At 60.4% G+C, this 17,070-nt stretch overlaps 1 non-coding gene across 1 annotated transcript; it reads right to left on the bottom strand.

Moving 5' to 3' along the window:
* Window positions 1-4,449: 4,449 nt before the first annotated feature.
* On the bottom strand, window positions 4,450-4,568 carry LOC131862026 (5S ribosomal RNA). The gene has a single exon (XR_009361055.1). It is a non-coding gene; the product is annotated as a 5S ribosomal RNA (ribosomal RNA).
* Between the last annotated feature and the right edge of the window lie 12,502 nt (window positions 4,569-17,070).

The raw sequence follows: 17,070 nt of genomic DNA, 5'->3' as shown, positions 1-17,070 counted from the left end.
GGCGTGCACGAAGTCCGAGCCCGGCTTGCCCCGGGTGCGCACCTCGCGTGCACCTTCGCCGGGGTGAGCACCTTGGCTGGGTTGCGCGCCCTGGTGCGCACCAAGGAGCGCTCTGAAGTGTGCTCCAAGGTGCGGCGTGCACGAAGTCGGAGCTCGGTTTGCCCCGGGTGTGCACCTCGGGTGCGCACCTCGCGTGCACCTTCGCTGCGGTGGGCACCTTGGCTGGGTTGCGCGCCTTGGTGGGCACCATGCAGTGCACGAAGTCGGAGCCCGGTTTGCCCCGGGCGCGCACCTCCGCCAGGGTGGGCACCTTGGTGCGCACAACTTGCCTGGGCTGCGCACCAGGAAGGGCTCAAGATGGCACCCGCGTTCCGTTTTTTTCACTATCTTTCAGAACGGAAATTTTAAAATATCGTTTTTTTTTGCCTTTTCTGGAAATTAGTGAAGGCAGCGCATCAAAGGTGCGCAACGCTGGTGCGAACCTGGGAGCGCTCCGATGTGTGCTCCAAGGTGCGGCGTGCACGAAGTCGGAGCCCGGTTTGCCCCGGGTGCGCCCTGGTGGGCACCATGGTGCGCACCAAGGAGCGCTCCGAAGTGTGCTCCAAGGTGCGGCCTGCACGAAGTCGGAGCCCGGTTTGCCCCGGGCGTGCACCGCGGGTGGGCACCTTGGTGCGCATGCCTTGCCTGGGCTGCGCACCAGGGCGGGCTCAAGATGGCACCCGCGTTCCGTTTTTTTCACTATCTTTCAAAACGGAAATTTTAAAATCTCATTTTTTTTTGCCTTTTCTGGAAATTAGTGAAGGCAGCGCATCAAAGGTGCGCACCTCGCTGCCCACCACGGTGCGCAACGCCGGTGGGCACCCGGGAGTGCTTCGAAGTGTGCTCCAAGGTGCTGCGTGCACGTTGTCGGAGCCCGGTTTGCCCCGGGTGCGCACCTCGCGTGCACCTTCGTCGGGGTGGGCACCTTGGCTGGGTTTGCCCCGGCTGCGCTCCGAAGCGGGGTTATTGGAGCGCCGCCTCTTTTTTTGTCGGAGCGTTTGGTGGGGTTTCTCGCATTGGCTCTTCCCAGGCCCGGTTGCCACCCTGGCGCGCACGAAGTCGGAAGTAGGGTTAATTGCCCGGGTGCGCACCTTTGCCAGGGTGGGCACCTTACCTGGGCTGTGCACCCGGGCGGGCTCAAGATGGCACCCGCGTTCCGTTTTTTTCACTATCTTTCAAAACGGAAATTTTAAAATCTCCTCTTTTTTTTGCCTTTTCTGGAAATTAGTGAAGGCAGCGCATCAAAGGTGCGCACCTCGCTGCCCACCTTGGTGTGCTCTGAGGTGCGCACCCGGGAGCGCTACGAAGTGTGCTCCAAGGTGCGGCGTGCACGTTGTCGGAGCCCGGTTTGCCCCGGGTGCGCACCTCGCCTGCACCTTGGCCGGGGTGGGCACCCTGGCTGGGTTTGCCCAGGGTGCGCTCCGAAGCGGGGTTACTGGAGCGCCCCCTCTTTTTTTGTCAGAGCGTTTGGTGGGGTTTCTCGCATTGGCTCTTCCCAGGCCCGGTTGTTGGGTGCGCTCCCACCCTGGCGCGCGCGAAGTTGGAAGTTGGGTTAATTGCCCGGGCGCGCACCTTCGCCAGGGTGGGCACCTTGGTGCGCACACCTTGGCTGGGCTGCGCACCAGGGCGGGCTCAAGATGGCACCAGCATTCCCTTTTTCTCACTATCTTTCAAAACGGAAATTTTAAAATCTCGTTTTCTTTTGCCTTTTATGGAAATTAGTGAAGGCATCGCATCAAAGGTGCGCACCTCGCTGCCCACCTTGGTGTGCTCCGAGGTGCCCACCACGGTGCGCTCCGAGGTGCCCACCACGGTGCGCAACGCCGGTGCGAACCCGGGAGCGCCCCGATGTGTGCTCCAAGGTGCGGCGTGCACGAAGCCGGACCCCGGTTTGCCCCGGGTGCGCACCTCGCGTGCACCTTGGTGCGCACACCTTGGCTGGGTTGCGCGGCCTGGTGGGCACCATGGTGCGCACCAAGGAGCGCTCCGAAGTGTGCTCCAAGGTGCGGCGTGCACGAAGTCCTAGCCCGGTTTGCCCCGGGTGCGCACCTTCGCCGCGGTGGGCACCATGGCGTGCACGAAGTCGGAGCCCGGTTTGCCCCGGGTGCGCACCTCGCGTGCACCTTCGCCGGGGTGGGCACCTCGGCTGGGTTGCGCGCCCTGGTGCGCACCAAGGAGCGCTCCGAAGTGTGCTCCAAGGTGCGGCGTGCACGAAGTCGGAGCCCGGTTTGCCCCGGGTGCGCACCTTCGCCGCGGTGGGCACCCTGGTGCGCACCATGGCGTGCACGAAGTCGGAGCCCGGTTTGCCCCGGGTGCGCACCTCGCGTGCACCTTCGGCGGGGTTGCGCGCCCTGGTGCGCACCAAGGAGCGCTCCGAAGTGTGCTCCAAGGTGCGGCGTGCACGAAGTCGGAGCCCGGTTTGCCCCGGGTGCGCACCTCGCGTGCACCTTCGGCGGGGTTGCGCGCCCTGGTGGGCACCATGGTGCGCACCAAGGAGCGCTCCGAAGTGTGCTCCAAGGTGCGGCGTGCACGAAGTCGGAGCCCGGTTTGCCCCGGGTGCGCACCTCGCGTGCACCTTCGCCGCGGTGGGCACCATGGCGTGCACGAAGTCGGAGCCCGGTTTGCCCCGGGTGCGCACCTCGCGTGCACCTTCGCCGGGGTGGGCACCTCGGCTGGGTTGCGCGCCCTGGTGCGCACCAAGGAGCGCTCCGAAGTGTGCTCCAAGGTGCGGCGTGCACGAAGTCGGAGCCCGGTTTGCCCCGGGTGCGCACCTCGCGTGCACCTTCGCCGCGGTGGGCACCATGGCGTGCACGAAGTCGGAGCCCGGTTTGCCTCGGGTGCGCACCCCGCGTGCACCTTCGCCGGGGTGGGCACCTCGGCTGGGTTGCGCGCCCTGGTGCGCACCAAGGAGCGCTCCGAAGTGTGCTCCAAGGTGCGGCGTGCACGAAGTCGGAGCCCGGTTTGCCCCGGGTGCGCACCTCGCGTGCACCTTCGCCGCGGTGGGCACCTTGGCTGGGTTGGGCACCATTGAGCGCTCCGAAGTGTGCTCCAAGGTGCGCACCATGGCCCTCCAAGGTGCGCAGCATGGCGTGCACGAAGTCGGAGCCCGGTTTGCCCCGGGTGCGCACCTCGCGTGCACCTTCGCCAGGGTGGGCACCTCGGTGCGCACACCTTCTCAATGTTTTCTTGCCTTTTCTGGAAATTGGTGAAGGCAGCGCATCAAAGGTGCGCACCTCGGTGTGCTCCGAGGTGCGAACCCGAGAGCGCTCCGAGGTGCCCACGAAGTCGAAAGTCGGGTTAATTGCATTGTTTTCCCCGGGTGCGCTCCGAGGTGCGCAACATCGGTGCGCACCAAGGAGGGCTCCGAAGTGTGCTCCAAGGTGCGCACGATTCGGAGCTCGGTTTGCCCGGGGTGCGCACACCTTGGCTGGGTTGCGCACCCTTTGTGCGCTCCAAGGTGCGCACGAAGTCGGAGCTCGGTTTGCCCCGGGTGCGCACCTTCGCCAGGGTGCGCACCTTGATGCGCACGCCTTGGCTGGGCTGCGCACCTTGGTGGGCGCCATGGTGCGCACCTTTCGTGCGCTCCAAGGTGCGCACGAAGTCGGAGCTCGGTTTGCCCCGGGTGCGCACCTTGGTGGGCGCCATGGTGCACTCCGAGGTGCCCAAGATTGGTGCGCAACAAGGAGCGCTCCGAAGTGCGCTCCAAGGTGCGCAGGTGCGCGCGAAGTCGAAAGTTGGGTTAATTGTCCGGTTTGCCTCGGGTGCGCACCTTGCGTGCACCTTCGCCAGGGTGGGCGCCTTGGTGCGCACACCTTGGCTGGGCTGCGCACCCGGGCGCGCACACCTTGGCACCCGCGTTTCCTTCATTTTAAATTTTTTTTTTTTACAATCTCTCAAGTGGGAAATTCTATAATCTCAACTTTTTTTGCCTTTTCAGGAAACTTTTGAATGGAGCGCATCATTGGTGCGCTCCGAAGTGTGCTCCAAGGTGCGCACCTCTGGTGTGCTCCAAAGCTCTCTCCAGCTGCGTGCACCTGCCCCGGCCGCGCACCCGGCCCCGCCCAGCTTCGCTCACCTGTCCCGGGCGTCTGGTGCGGAACCTTAGAGTAAGAAACATCACCGTGCACCTTGGCCAACGTGCGCGACTCGACCGAGCGCGCACTGGCCGAGGTGCACACCGATTTCACCTGGGTGCGCGCGCAGCACCTCGGGCGCACCGGGGTGCGCGCACAACGCCCGGGTTGCACCGTGGCCTGTGTGCTCGGGGCGCCTCGGGTGCGCGCTCGGTGTCGCCCCCGCGCGCGCGGTAGTGCGGGCAGCGCACCCCGGCCCGGCCCGGCCCCGACGAGAACGCAAACGGGCAAAAGGTTTATTCAAATAGCATTGCGACGCCCGGCGAAAAACTAAAAAAGGGTGCAACACCGGGACTTCCCGGGAGGTCACCCATCCCAGTACTACTCCGGCCCAAGCGCGCTTAACTGCGGAGTTCTGATGGGATCCGGTGCACTAACGCTGGTATGATCGCACCCGTTATGAGCTTGTCGCAGTGTGTACTTAGCAAACCGCGACCCACGTGCGAATCCACCCCGGCCACCCACCCCCGTCGAGGTGCACACCCTCCCTCGCGAAGTGCGCCCCGTTCGCCAAGTGTGAGCCCTGCCCGGGTGCGCGCACCTTGCTAGGGCGTCGGGTGTGCACCCGGCCCGGCCTACGTGCGTGCACCTGGACGGGGCGTCGTGTGCGTGCAGTGTCCCGTCTGCAACGCGGTGCCCACACACCACCTCGGGCGCAACGACCTGCGCTCACATGTGGGCCGAGTGCACCTTGGTGCATGTTCGGGGCGCCTCGGGTGCACGCTCGATCTTGCCCCGGTGCACCAAGGCGCTCGGTTTGCCCCGGGTGCGCACTTGGTGCAAGGTGGGCACCCAAAATAGGGATCAAGCACCAAAACACAAGTTTCGGGATGCAAAATGGGACCCAAGGACCACAAATGCGTTCCAAGACCCATGATGGGTCCACGAGAACAAAAATGTGTTCCGAGACTTAATAAACAAATATTGGGTTTTAGGAGAAGAAACATGCTCTGATGCCCAAAACGAGAATCGACCCCGAAAAGGCCACAGGCCAAAAGTGGGATGCGAGACAAAAAAAAATGGGACCCGAGGACCAAAATTGGGTTCCCAGGTCGAAGACAGGGCAACCGGACAAGAAACGACCTCTAAGGCTCGAAATGAGTCCCGACGACTAAAACTTGACAAGAAGCACCCATCAGGCACCCAACTCGACACCCATGGGATGCCGACCCACCCGGGCTTCCACCTAGCACACCTTGGCACCCACCCACCCTCGCACCCAACCTCGCACCCAACTTAGCACCTTTGAACCCACATTGGCACTCACCCTGACCCTGGCACCTTGGAACCCACATTGGCACTCACCTTGACCCTGGCACCCACCTTTGCACTCACCTTGGGACCCACCCTGGCTCCCACCTCGGCACCCACCCAGACACCCACCTTGGTTCCTTGGCACCCACCTTGGATCCTTGGCACCCACCCCGACACCCACCTTGGCACGCAACTTGGCTACTTGCCACCCACCTTGGCTCCTTGACGCCCACCCCGACAACCACCCCGTGACCTACCCTGGCTAGGGTTGGTGCACACCCACCCTGGTGCCCACCTTGGCACCCACCCCATGACCCACCTTGGCACGCACCTTAGTACCCACCCCGTTACCCACCCTAGGACCCACCCCGTGACCCACCTTGGCCAGGGTGGGTGCACCCACCCTGGTGCCCACCTTGGCACCCACCCATCCTAGCACCCAGCCTGTGACCGGGCTTGGAACCCAACCTTGCACCCGTCTTGGCCAGTGTGGGTGCGCACCCATCCTGGCACCCACGTTGTGACACACCCTTTAACCCACGCACCCTAGCAGCCACGTTGGCACCCACCTTGGAACACAACCTAGCAACTTGGCACCCACCCCGTGACCCACCTTGGCATCCACCATAGCAGTCGCCCACTTGGCACCCACCTTGGAACCCAAGTTGGCACCCACCTCGGCACCCACCTTGACACTTGTGGACCCACCTTGCCACTCACCCTAGCATCGACCCATCCTAGCACCCACCCTGGCACCTTTGCACCCTAGCACTCACCCATCCTAGCACCTAACCTGTGACCCACCTTGACACTCACCCTCGCACCCACCTTGGAACCCAACCTAGCACCCACCCACCCTGACACCAACCCTAGCACCTACCCACCCTTGCACCCACCCTGTGACCCATCTTGGCACCCACCCATCCTACCACTCAACCTATCACCCACCTTCTCACCCACCTTGGCATCCACCTTAGCACCCACCCACACTGGCACCTTGGCACCCACCTCGGGCAAGGTGGGTGCACACCCACCCTGACACCCAATTTAGAACCAACCGAGCATGTTACCCACCTTGGCACCCACATTGCAGCCCACCCTAGTACCCACCCTATGACCCACATTGGCATCCACACCCTAGCACCCAGGCACCTCGACACCCGCCTTGACACGCACCCTAGCACTAAACCTGTGACCCACCTTGGAACTCACCCTAGAACCCACCCACCCTGTGAACCACCTTGGCATCCACCTTAGCACCCACCCACCTTGGCACCCACTCTAGCACTCACCCATCCTAACACCCAACTTGTTACCCACCTTGGCACCCGCCCTCGCGTCCACCTTGAAACCCACCCTAGCACCCACCCACGCAGGAGCCCACCTTGGCACCCAACCTAACACCCACGCATCCTGGCACCCAACTTGTGACCCACCTTGGAACCCACCCTAGTACCCACCTTTGAACCCACTATATCACCAACCCACCTTGGCACCCACCCTATGACCCTCTTTGGAATCCACCCTAGCACGCACCCACCCTGGCACCCACCATGGAGCGCACCCTAGCACCCACCCACCTCGGCACGCACCTCAACACCCACCTTGGTGTGCGCACTGCGCCAACCTCTCAAAGACCCTATGTGGTGCGCTCCAAAGTGTACACCTTTGGTGCGCTCCAAGGTGCGCACCTTTGGTGCACACCGAGGTGCACACCAAAGTGTGCACCGAGGTGAGCACCAAAGTGCACTCCAAGGTGCACACCAAGGCGTGCACCTTTGGTGCGGTCAATGCAAACGAATTCGGAAGTTGGGGTCGATGTCCTAATCGCTGCTGCAGACTACACGTATGAGAATCGGACAAATAGCTTTATATAGGGGAGGTGTTGCGTTTGATGGGTCGACTCCCCTGGTTGTGTGCACTGCACCAACTTCAAAGACCCTGTCTTGTTTAAGAAGTCAAAAGTTGGGGTGGATGTCCTAATCATTGCTGCAGTCTACGCATGTATGAGAATCAGACAAATAGCTTATATAGGGGAGGTGTTGCATTCGGTGGGTTGACTCCCCTGGTTGTGCGCACTGCGCCAACCTCAAAGACCCCGCATAGCAGAAGAAGTCGGAAGTCGGATTTTGGTGAGCACCAAGGCGTGCACCTTTGGTGCGGTCAACGCAGACGAATTCAGAAGTTGGGGTGGATGTCCTAATCGTTGTTGCAGGCTACACATGTATGAGAATCAGACAAATAGCTTATATAGGGGAGGTGTTGGGTTTGATGGGTCAACTCCCTTGGTTGTGCGCATTACGCCAACCTCAAAGACCTTGTTTTCGTTAAGAAGTCAAAAGTTGGGGTCAATGTCCTAATGGCTCCTGTAGGCTACACATGTATGAGAATCGGACAAATAGCTTATATAGGGGAGGTGTTGGGTTTGATGGGTCGACTCCCCTGGTTGTGCGCATTACGTCAACCTCAAAGACCTTGTTTTCGTTAAGAAGTCAAAAGTTGGGGTCGATGTCCTAATTGCTCCTGTAGACTACACATGTATGAGAATCAGACAAATAGCTTATATAGGGGAGGTGTTGGGTTTGATGGGTTGACTCCCCTAGTTGTTCGCATTACACCAACCTCAAAGACCTTGTTTTCGTTTAGAAGCCGAAAGTTGGGGTCGATGTCCTAATTGCTCCTGCAGGCTACGCATGTATGAGAATCAGACAAATAGCTTATATAGGGGAGGTGTTGGGTTTGATGGGTCGACTCCCCTGGTTGTGCGCATTGCGCCAACCTCAAAGACCCTGCATTGCGGATGAAGTCGAAAGTCAGAGTTTGGTGTGCTACAAGGTGTGGTCGAAGGTGCTCACCTAGGTGTGCACCTTTGGAGCGCAGGAAAAGTGCCCTCCAAAAGTGCGCACCTTTGGAGTGCACAAAAGTGCCCTCCAAAAGTGCGCACCTTTGGAGCGCACAAAAGTGCCCTCCAAAAAGTGCCCTCCAAAAGTGCGCACCTTTGGAGCGCACAAAAGTGCCCTCCAAAAAGTGCCCTCCAAAAGTGCGCACCTTTGGAGTGCAGAAAAGTGCCCTCCAAAAAGTGCCCTCCAAAAGTGTGCACCTTTGGAGTGCACAAAAGTGCCCTCCAAAAGTGCGCACCTTTGGAGCGCAGAAAAGTGCCCTCCAAAAAGTGCCCTCCAAAAGTGCGCACCTTTGGAGCGCAGAAAAGTGCCCTCCAAAAAGTGCCCTCCAAAAGTGCGCACCTTTGGAGCGCAGAAAAGTGCCCTCCAAAAAGTGCCCTCCAAAAGTGCGCACCTTTGGAGCGCAGAAAAGTGCCCTCCAAAAGTGCGCACCTTTGGAGCGCACAAAAGTGCCCTCCAAAAAGTGCCCTCCAAAAGTGCGCACCTTTGGAGCGCACAAAAGTGCCCTCCAAAAGTGCGCACCTTTGGAGCGCACAAAAGTGCCCTCCAAAAGTGCGCACTTTTGGTGCGCACCAAGGCGCTGGTTCGGTCGTTGCAGGCGAGTTCGGAAGTTGGGGTCGATGTCCTGAGCGGAGGTGCAAACTACACAGGTGTCGGAATCGGACAAATAGCTTATATAGGGGAGGTGTATGCTTCGATGGGTTGACTCCCCAGGTTGAGCGCACCGCGCCAACCTCAAAGACCCTACGGTATGGATGAAGTCGGAAGTTGGGTCCGATGACCGATTCGATTAGTAGGTATGCTCATGAGGTCGGAATTTGGGTCCGATGACCTGCCATGTGCAGGAAGGCGAATGTTGGCACTGTGCGTTGCAAGGTGCACACCAAGGTGCTGGTGCGGTCTTTTTAGTCGAGTTCGGAAGTTGGGGTCGATGTCCTGATCGGAGGTGCAAGCTACACAGGTGTGGGAATCGGACAAATAGCTTATATAGGGGAGGTGTATGCTTCGTTGGGTCGACTCCCCGGGTTGAGCGCACCGCGCCAACCTCAAAGACCCTACGGTATGGATGAAGTCGGAAGTTGGGTCCGATGACCGATTCGATATGTAGGCATACTCGCGAGGTCGGAATTTGGGTCCGATGACCTGCCATGTGCAGGAAGGCGAATGTTGGCACTGTGCGTTGCAAGGTGCGCACCAAGGCGCTGGTTCGGTCGTTGCAGGCGAGTTCGGAAGTTGGGGTCGATGTCCTGATCGGAGGTGCAAACTACACAGGTGTGGGAATCGGACAAATAGCTTATATAGGGGAGGTGTATGCTTCGTTGGGTCGACTCCCCGGGTTGAGCGCACCGCGCCAACCTCAAAGACCCTACGGTATGGATGAAGTCGGAAGTTGTGTCCGATGACCGATTCGATATGTAGGCATACTCGCGAGGTCGGAATTTGGGTCCGATGACCTGCCATGTGCAGGAAGGCGAATGTTGGGACTGTGCGTCGCAAGGTGCGCACCAAGGCGCTGGTGCCGTCGTTGCAGTCGAGTTCGGAAGTTGGGGTCGATGTCCTGGTCAGAGGTGCAAACTACACAGGTGTGGGAATCGGACAAATAGCTTATATAGGGGAGGTGTATGCTTCGATGGGTCGACTCCCCGGGTTGAGCGCACCGCGCCAACCTCAAAGACCCTACAGTATGGATGAAGTCGGAAGTTGGGTCCGATGACCGATTCGATACGTAGGCATATTGGCGAGGTCTGAATTTGTGTCCGATGACCTGCCATGCGCAGGAAGGCGGAATTTGGGTCCGATGACCGAGTTGATGGCGTGCCATGCGCAGAAAGGCGGAATTTGGGTCCGATGACCGAGTTGATGTTGATGGCCCGCCATGCACAGGAAGGCGGAATTTGGGTCCGATGACCGATTTGAAGGCGTGCCATGCGCAGAAAGGCGGAGTTTGGGTCCGATGACCGAGTTGATATTGATGGCCCGCCATGCGCAGGAAGGCGGAATTTGGGTCCGATGACCTGACATACGCATGGAGTCCGACTCGGGGGCCGATGTTCGATTCGATGACTTGCATTGTGGGTAAAGTCGGAAGTTGTGGTCTTTGACCCGATTCGATGACCAGACTTCGGCTGCTTGAGAATCGGACAAATAACTTATATAGGGGAGGTAGTGTTCTCGAGCATCCTCCCCCCGTGCCCGTTTATGTCGATTGATGCTGGTGCTCGACTGGTTGGAGCGCTCGGATGCAAAAATCTTGCACCAGGATTTATCGATTGTGATGGACACGGCAAGTCTCCTGATTGCTATGCAGGAGCTCATCGTGAATCTCTATGCGGCCTTGGTATGGACTCGACCTGCGGAATGGTTCGGCAATGGTAGTCGCTCCAACACGTCCTTGCAATGGCCACAGAGGTGATTCGACTAGAGCTCCAGTCTAGCTTTTGGGTTGCTTGGCGGACTGGTATAGCCGCGATCGAGTTCCGGCCATGAACGTTTTAGATAGCTCTTGGGCTTTCTGGGACGGAAGTCGGAAGTTTGGGCTGTTGTCCGATTTGATGACCATTCTTCGGATGTGTGAGAATCGGACAAATAACTTATATAGGGGACTGTGTTGTCTCACGCAGCCCCCTCCGTGCCCCTCTATCTCGACCGATGTTGGTGCTTGAAAGGGTTGGGATCGCTCGGATTTATAAACGTGCACCACCATTTGTCGAGTGTGAGGGACGCGGCAGGTCTCCTAAATGCTATACGGGCGCTCTCTGAGAATCTCTATCCGGCCTCGACACAGACTAGTCTTGCTGAATGGTTTGGCACTGGTAGTCGATCCAACACGTCGTTGTTGTGGCCGCCTAGGCGATTCGATTCGAGCCCCCGTCTAGCTTTTGGGTTGCTTGGCGGATTTTGCCCTATCCGCAAGTGAGCTCGGTCCCTAAACGTTCGAGAAACCCGATTGCTATGCGCCGACTCTCTTTCTTGCGAGCCTCCATCTAGCTTTTGGGTCTCTACGGAACGGAAGTCGGAATCTGGGACCGTTGTTTGATTCGACGAGGCAGACTACGGTTGTGCGAGAATCGGACAAATAACTTATATAGGGGAGGTGTTGACTGGAGCATTCTCCCCCGTGCCCCTCTAACTCGACCAATGCTGGCGCTCGAACGGTGGTAGCGCTCGGATTTTCGTTGAGCGCCAGCATTGGTCGATTTAGAGGGGCATGCGAGATTCCCGAATGCTATGCGAGGGCTCTAACGGAAATGTCTATTGGTTTCGGTATGGATGCAATTGCGAGTGGTTCGGCAAAGGTAGTCGTTCCGATGCGTCCATGTCGTGGCCAAATCGATAATTCGATTTGAGCCCTCGTATAGCATTTGGGTCTCTCGATGTGATTCCGCATTCCAGTCCCTTTGGGCACTGCTTGAGCCGCATCCCAGGGGGTTCCCTTCCCAATAATCTGCCTCGCAACCCGATTGCTATGCGGTGAGGCTCCTCGGCCGCCTCGGAACTATCTGTGTATCAGACGCATCGCGGGATAAGGGGTTGGCAACGGTAGTCGCCCCAAGCGCGTCCGATGCTTGGACCATTCCGAGGCGGCCCTGAAGCCTCTTCCGTCTAGCCGTTGGGTCCTTCTCGCCGCATCCCTTGCCTCGCACCCCGATTGCTATGCGGTGAGGCTCCTCGGCCGCCTTGGAACTATCTGTGTATCAGACGCATCGCGGGATAAGGGGTTGTCACTGGTAGTCGCCCCAAGCGCGTCCGATGCTTGGACCATTCCGAGGCGGCCCTGAAGCCTCTTCCGTCTAGCCGTTGGGTCCTTCTCGCCGCATCCCTCGACTCGCACCCCGATTGCTATGCGGTGAGGCTCCTCGGCCGCCTTGGAACTATCTGTGTATCGGACGCGTCGCGGGATAAGGGGTTGTCACTGGTAGTCGCCCCAAGCGCGTCCGATGCTTGGACCATTCCGAGGCGGCCCTGAAGCCTCTTCCGTCTAGCCGTTGGGTCCTTCTCGCCGCATCCCTCGCCTCGCACCCCGATTGCTATGCGGTGAGGCTCCTCGGCCGCCTTGGAACTATCTGTGTATCGGACGCGTCGCGGGATAAGGGGTTGTCACTGGTAGTCGCCCCAAGCGCGTGCGATGCATGGACCATTCCCAGGCGGCCCTGAAGCCTCTTCCGTCTAGCCGTTGGGTCCTTCTCGCCGCATCCCTCGCCTCGCACCCCGATTGCTATGCGGTGAGGCTCCTCGGCCGCCTTGGAACTATCTGTGTATCGGACGCGTCGCGGGATAAGGGGTTGTCACTGGTAGTCGCCCCAAGCGCGTCCGATGCTTGGACCATTCCGAGGCGGCCCTGAAGCCTCTTCCGTCTAGCCGTTGGGTCCTTCTCGCCGCATCCCTCGCCTCGCACCCCGATTGCTATGCGGTGAGGCTCCTCGGCCGCCTTGGAACTATCTGTGTATCGGACGCGTCGCGGGATAAGGGGTTGTCACTGGTAGTCGCCCCAAGCGCGTCCGATGCTTGGACCATTCCGAGGCGGCCCTGAAGCCTCTTCCGTCTAGCCGTTGGGTCCTTCTCGCCGCATCCCTCGCCTCGCACCCCGATTGCTATGCGGTGAGGCTCCTCGGCCGCCTTGGAACTATCTGTGTATCGGACGCGTCACGGGATAAGGGGTTGTCACTGGTAGTCGCCCCAAGCGCGTCCGATGCTTGGACCATTCCGAGGCGGCCCTGAAGCCTCTTCCGTCTAGCCGTTGGGTCCTTCTCGCCGCATCCCTCGCCTCGCACCCCGATTGCTATGCGGTGAGGCTCCTCGGCCGCCTTGGAACTATCTGTGTATCGGACGCATCGCGGGATAAGGGGTTGTCACTGGTAGTCGCCCCAAGCGCGTCCGATGCTTGGACCATTCCGAGGCGGCCCTGAAGCCTCTTCCGTCTAGCCGTTGGGTCCTTCTCGCCGCATCCCTCGCCTCGCACCCCGATTGCTATGCGGTGAGGCTCCTCGGCCGCCTTGGAACTATCTGTGTATCGGACGCGTCGCGGGATAAGGGGTTGTCACTGGTAGTCGCCCCAAGCGCGTCCGATGCTTGGACCATTCCGAGGCGGCCCTGAAGCCTCTTCCGTCTAGCCGTTGGGTCCTTCTCGCCGCATCCCTCGCCTCGCACCCCGATTGCTATGCGGTGAGGCTCCTCGGCCGCCTTGGAACTATCTGTGTATCGGACGCGTCGCGGGATAAGGGGTTGTCACTGGTAGTCGCCCCAAGCGCGTCCGATGCTTGGACCATTCCGAGGCGGACCTGAAGCCTCTTCCGTCTAGCCGTTGGGTCCTTCTCGCCGCATCCCTCGCCTCGCACCCCGATTGCTATGCGGTGAGGCTCCTCGGCCGCCTTGGAACTATCTGTGTATCGGACGCGTCGCGGGATAAGGGGTTGTCACTGGTAGTCGCCCCAAGCGCGTCCGATGCTTGGACCATTCCGAGGCGGCCCTGAAGCCTCTTCCGTCTAGCCGTTGGGTCCTTCTTGCCGCATCCCTCGCCTCGCACCCCGATTGCTATGCGGTGAGGCTCCTCGGCCGCCTTGGAACTATCTGTGTATCGGACGCGTCGCGGGATAAGGGGTTGTCACTGGTAGTCGCCCCAAGCGCGTCCGATGCTTGGACCATTCCGAGGCGGCCCTGAAGCCTCTTCCGTCTAGCCGTTGGGTCCTTCTCGCCGCATCCCTCGCCTCGCACCCCGATTGCTATGCGGTGAGGCTCCTCGGCCGCCTTGGAACTATCTGTGTATCGGACGCATCGCGGGATAAGGGGTTGTCACTGGTAGTCGCCCCAAGCGCGTCCGATGCTTGGACCATTCCGAGGCGGCCCTGAAGCCTCTTCCGTCTAGCCGTTGGGTCCTTCTCGCCGCATCCCTCGCCTCGCACCCCGATTGCTATGCGGTGAGGCTCCTCGGCCGCCTTGGAACTATCTGTGTATCGGACGCGTCGCGGGATAAGGGGTTGTCACTGGTAGTCGCCCCAAGCGCGTCCGATGCTTGGACCATTCCGAGGCGGACCTGAAGCCTCTTCCGTCTAGCCGTTGGGTCCTTCTCGCCGCATCCCTCGCCTCGCACCCCGATTGCTATGCGGTGAGGCTCCTCGGCCGCCTTGGAACTATCTGTGTATCGGACGCGTCGCGGGATAAGGGGTTGTCACTGGTAGTCGCCCCAAGCGCGTCCGATGCTTGGACCATTCCGAGGCGGCCCTGAAGCCTCTTCCGTCTAGCCGTTGGGTCCTTCTCGCCGCATCCCTCGCCTCGCACCCCGATTGCTATGCGGTGAGGCTCCTCGGCCGCCTTGGAACTATCTATGTATCGGACGCGTCGCGGGATAAGGGGTTGTCACTGGTAGTCGCCCCAAGCGCGTCCGATGCTTGGACCATTCCGAGGCGGACCTGAAGCCTCTTCCCTCTAGCCGTTGGGGCTTTCTCGCCGCATCCCTCGCCTCGCACCCCGATTGCTATTCGGTGAGGCTCCTCGGCCGCCTTGGAACTATCTGTGTATCGGACGCATCGCGGGATAAGGGGTTGGCAGTGGTAGTCGCCCCAAGCGCGTCCGATGCTTGGACCATTCCGAGGCGGCCCTGCAGCCTCTTCCGTCTAGCCGTTGGGGCCATCTCGCTGCATCCCCCACCTCGCACCACGATTGCTATGCGGTGAGGCTCCTTGGCCGCCTCGGAACTATCTGTGTATCGGACGCATCGCGGGATAAGGGGTTGTCACTGGTAGTCGCCCCAAGCGCGTCCGATGCTTGGACTATTCCGAGGCGGCCCTGCAGCCTCTTCCGTCTAGCCGTTGGGGCCATCTCGCCGCATCCCCCAGCTCCTCGGCCGCCTCGGAACTATCTGTGTATCGGACGCATCGCGGGATAAGGGGTTGGCAGTGGTAGTCGCCCCAAGCGCGTTCGATGCTTGGACTATTCCGAGGCGGCCCCGCAGCCTCTTCCGTCTACCCTTTGGGGCCATCTCGCCGCATCCCTCGCCTCGCACCCCGATTGCTATGCGGTGAGGCTCCTCGGCCGCCTGGGAACTATCTTCGTATCGGATGCATCGCGGGATAAGGGGTTGTCACTGGTAGTCGCCCCAAGCGCGTCCGATGCTTGGACTATTCCGAGGCGGCCCTGTGGCCTCTTCCGTCTAGCCGTTGGGGCCATCTCGCCGCATCCCTCACCTCGCACCCCCATTGCTATGCGGTGAGGCTCCTCGGCCGCCTTGGAACTGTCTTCGTATCGGAAGCATCGCGGGATAAGGGGTTGTCACTGGTAGTCGCCCCAAGCGCGTCCGATGCTTGGACTATTCCGAGGCGGCCCTGCAGCCTCTTCCGTCTAGCCGTTGGGGCCATCTCGCCGCATCCCCCACCTCGCACCCGGATTGCTATGCGGTGAGGCTCCTCGGCCGCCTTGGAACTATCTTCGTATCGGACGCATCGCGGGATAAGGGGTTGTCACTGGTAGTCGCCCCAAGCGCGTCCGATGCTTGGACTATTCCGACGCGGCCCTGTGGCCTCTTCCGTCTAGCCGTTGGGGCCATCTCGCCGCATCCCCCACCTCGCACCCCGATTGCTATGCGGTGAGGCTCCTCGGCCGCCTTGGAACCATCTTCGTATCGGACGCATCGCGGGATGAGGGGTTGTCACTGGTAGTCGCCCCAAGCGCGTCCGATGCTTGGACCATTCCGAGGCGGCCCTGAAGCCTCTTCCGTCTAGCCGTTGGGGCCTTCCCGCCCCATCCCTCGCCTCGCACCCCCGATTGCTATGCGGTGAGGCTCCTCGGCCGCCTTGGAACCATCTGTGTATCGGACGCATCGCGGGATAAGGGGTTGGCACTGGTAGTCGCCCCAAGCGCGTCCGATGCTTGGAGCATTCCGAGGTGGCCCTGAAGCCTCTTCCGTCTAGCCGTTGGGGCCTTCCCGCCCCATCCCTCGCCTCGCACCCCGATTGATATGCGGTGAGGCTCCTCGGCCGCCTTGGAACTATCTGTGTATCGGACGCATCGCGGGATAAGGGGTTGGCACTGGTAGTCGTCCCAATCGCGTCCGATGCTTGGACCATTCCGAGGCGGCCCTGCAGCCTCTTCCGTTTAGCCGTCGGGGCCTTCCCGCCGCATCCCTCGCCTCGCATCCCGATTCCTATGCGGTGAGTCTTCTCGGCCGCCGCGGAACTATACCTGTTATTGCTACTGCATCCTTCGGCTGGTAACCTCCTCTGCCGCCTTGGAACGTTCTCTTTGTCGGACGCGTCGCGGGATAAGGGGTTGGCACTGGTAGTCGCCCCAAGCGCGCCCGATGCATAGACCGCTCCGAGTTGACCTTGCTTTCAGCCTCTCACATGCATAGACCTCTCTGAGTCGACCCTGCAGCCTCTCACGTTTAGCCTTTGGAATCTCGCCTCACAACATGATTGCTATCCTTGATGCATCCCTTGCCTCGAGCCCTGATTGCTTTCTTGGCTGCATCCCTCCTCTCCTCACAGCCCGGTTGTCATCACTGCTTCATCCGTCGCTTCATGCATTCTGGCTGCTGGGCCCTTCCCACCGCACACCTCGATTGCTATCTCTTCTGCATCACACACCCCGATTGCTATCTCTGCTACATCCCTCGGCTCTCACTTCTGCATCCTTCGCCTCCCACCTCGATTGCTATCAATGCTGCATCCGTAACCTCACACCCCGATTGCTATGCGGGGAGGCTCCTTGGCCGCCTTGGAAATTTCTGTGTGTCGGACGCACCGCGGGAT

This window comes from Cryptomeria japonica, unplaced genomic scaffold, assembly GCF_030272615.1.
Source record: "Cryptomeria japonica unplaced genomic scaffold, Sugi_1.0 HiC_scaffold_34, whole genome shotgun sequence".
NCBI classification, from domain to species: Eukaryota; Viridiplantae; Streptophyta; class Pinopsida; order Cupressales; family Cupressaceae; genus Cryptomeria; species Cryptomeria japonica.
The sequence above is the reverse complement of the archived record's forward strand: the minus strand, read 5'-3'. Positions and strand labels throughout refer to the sequence as shown.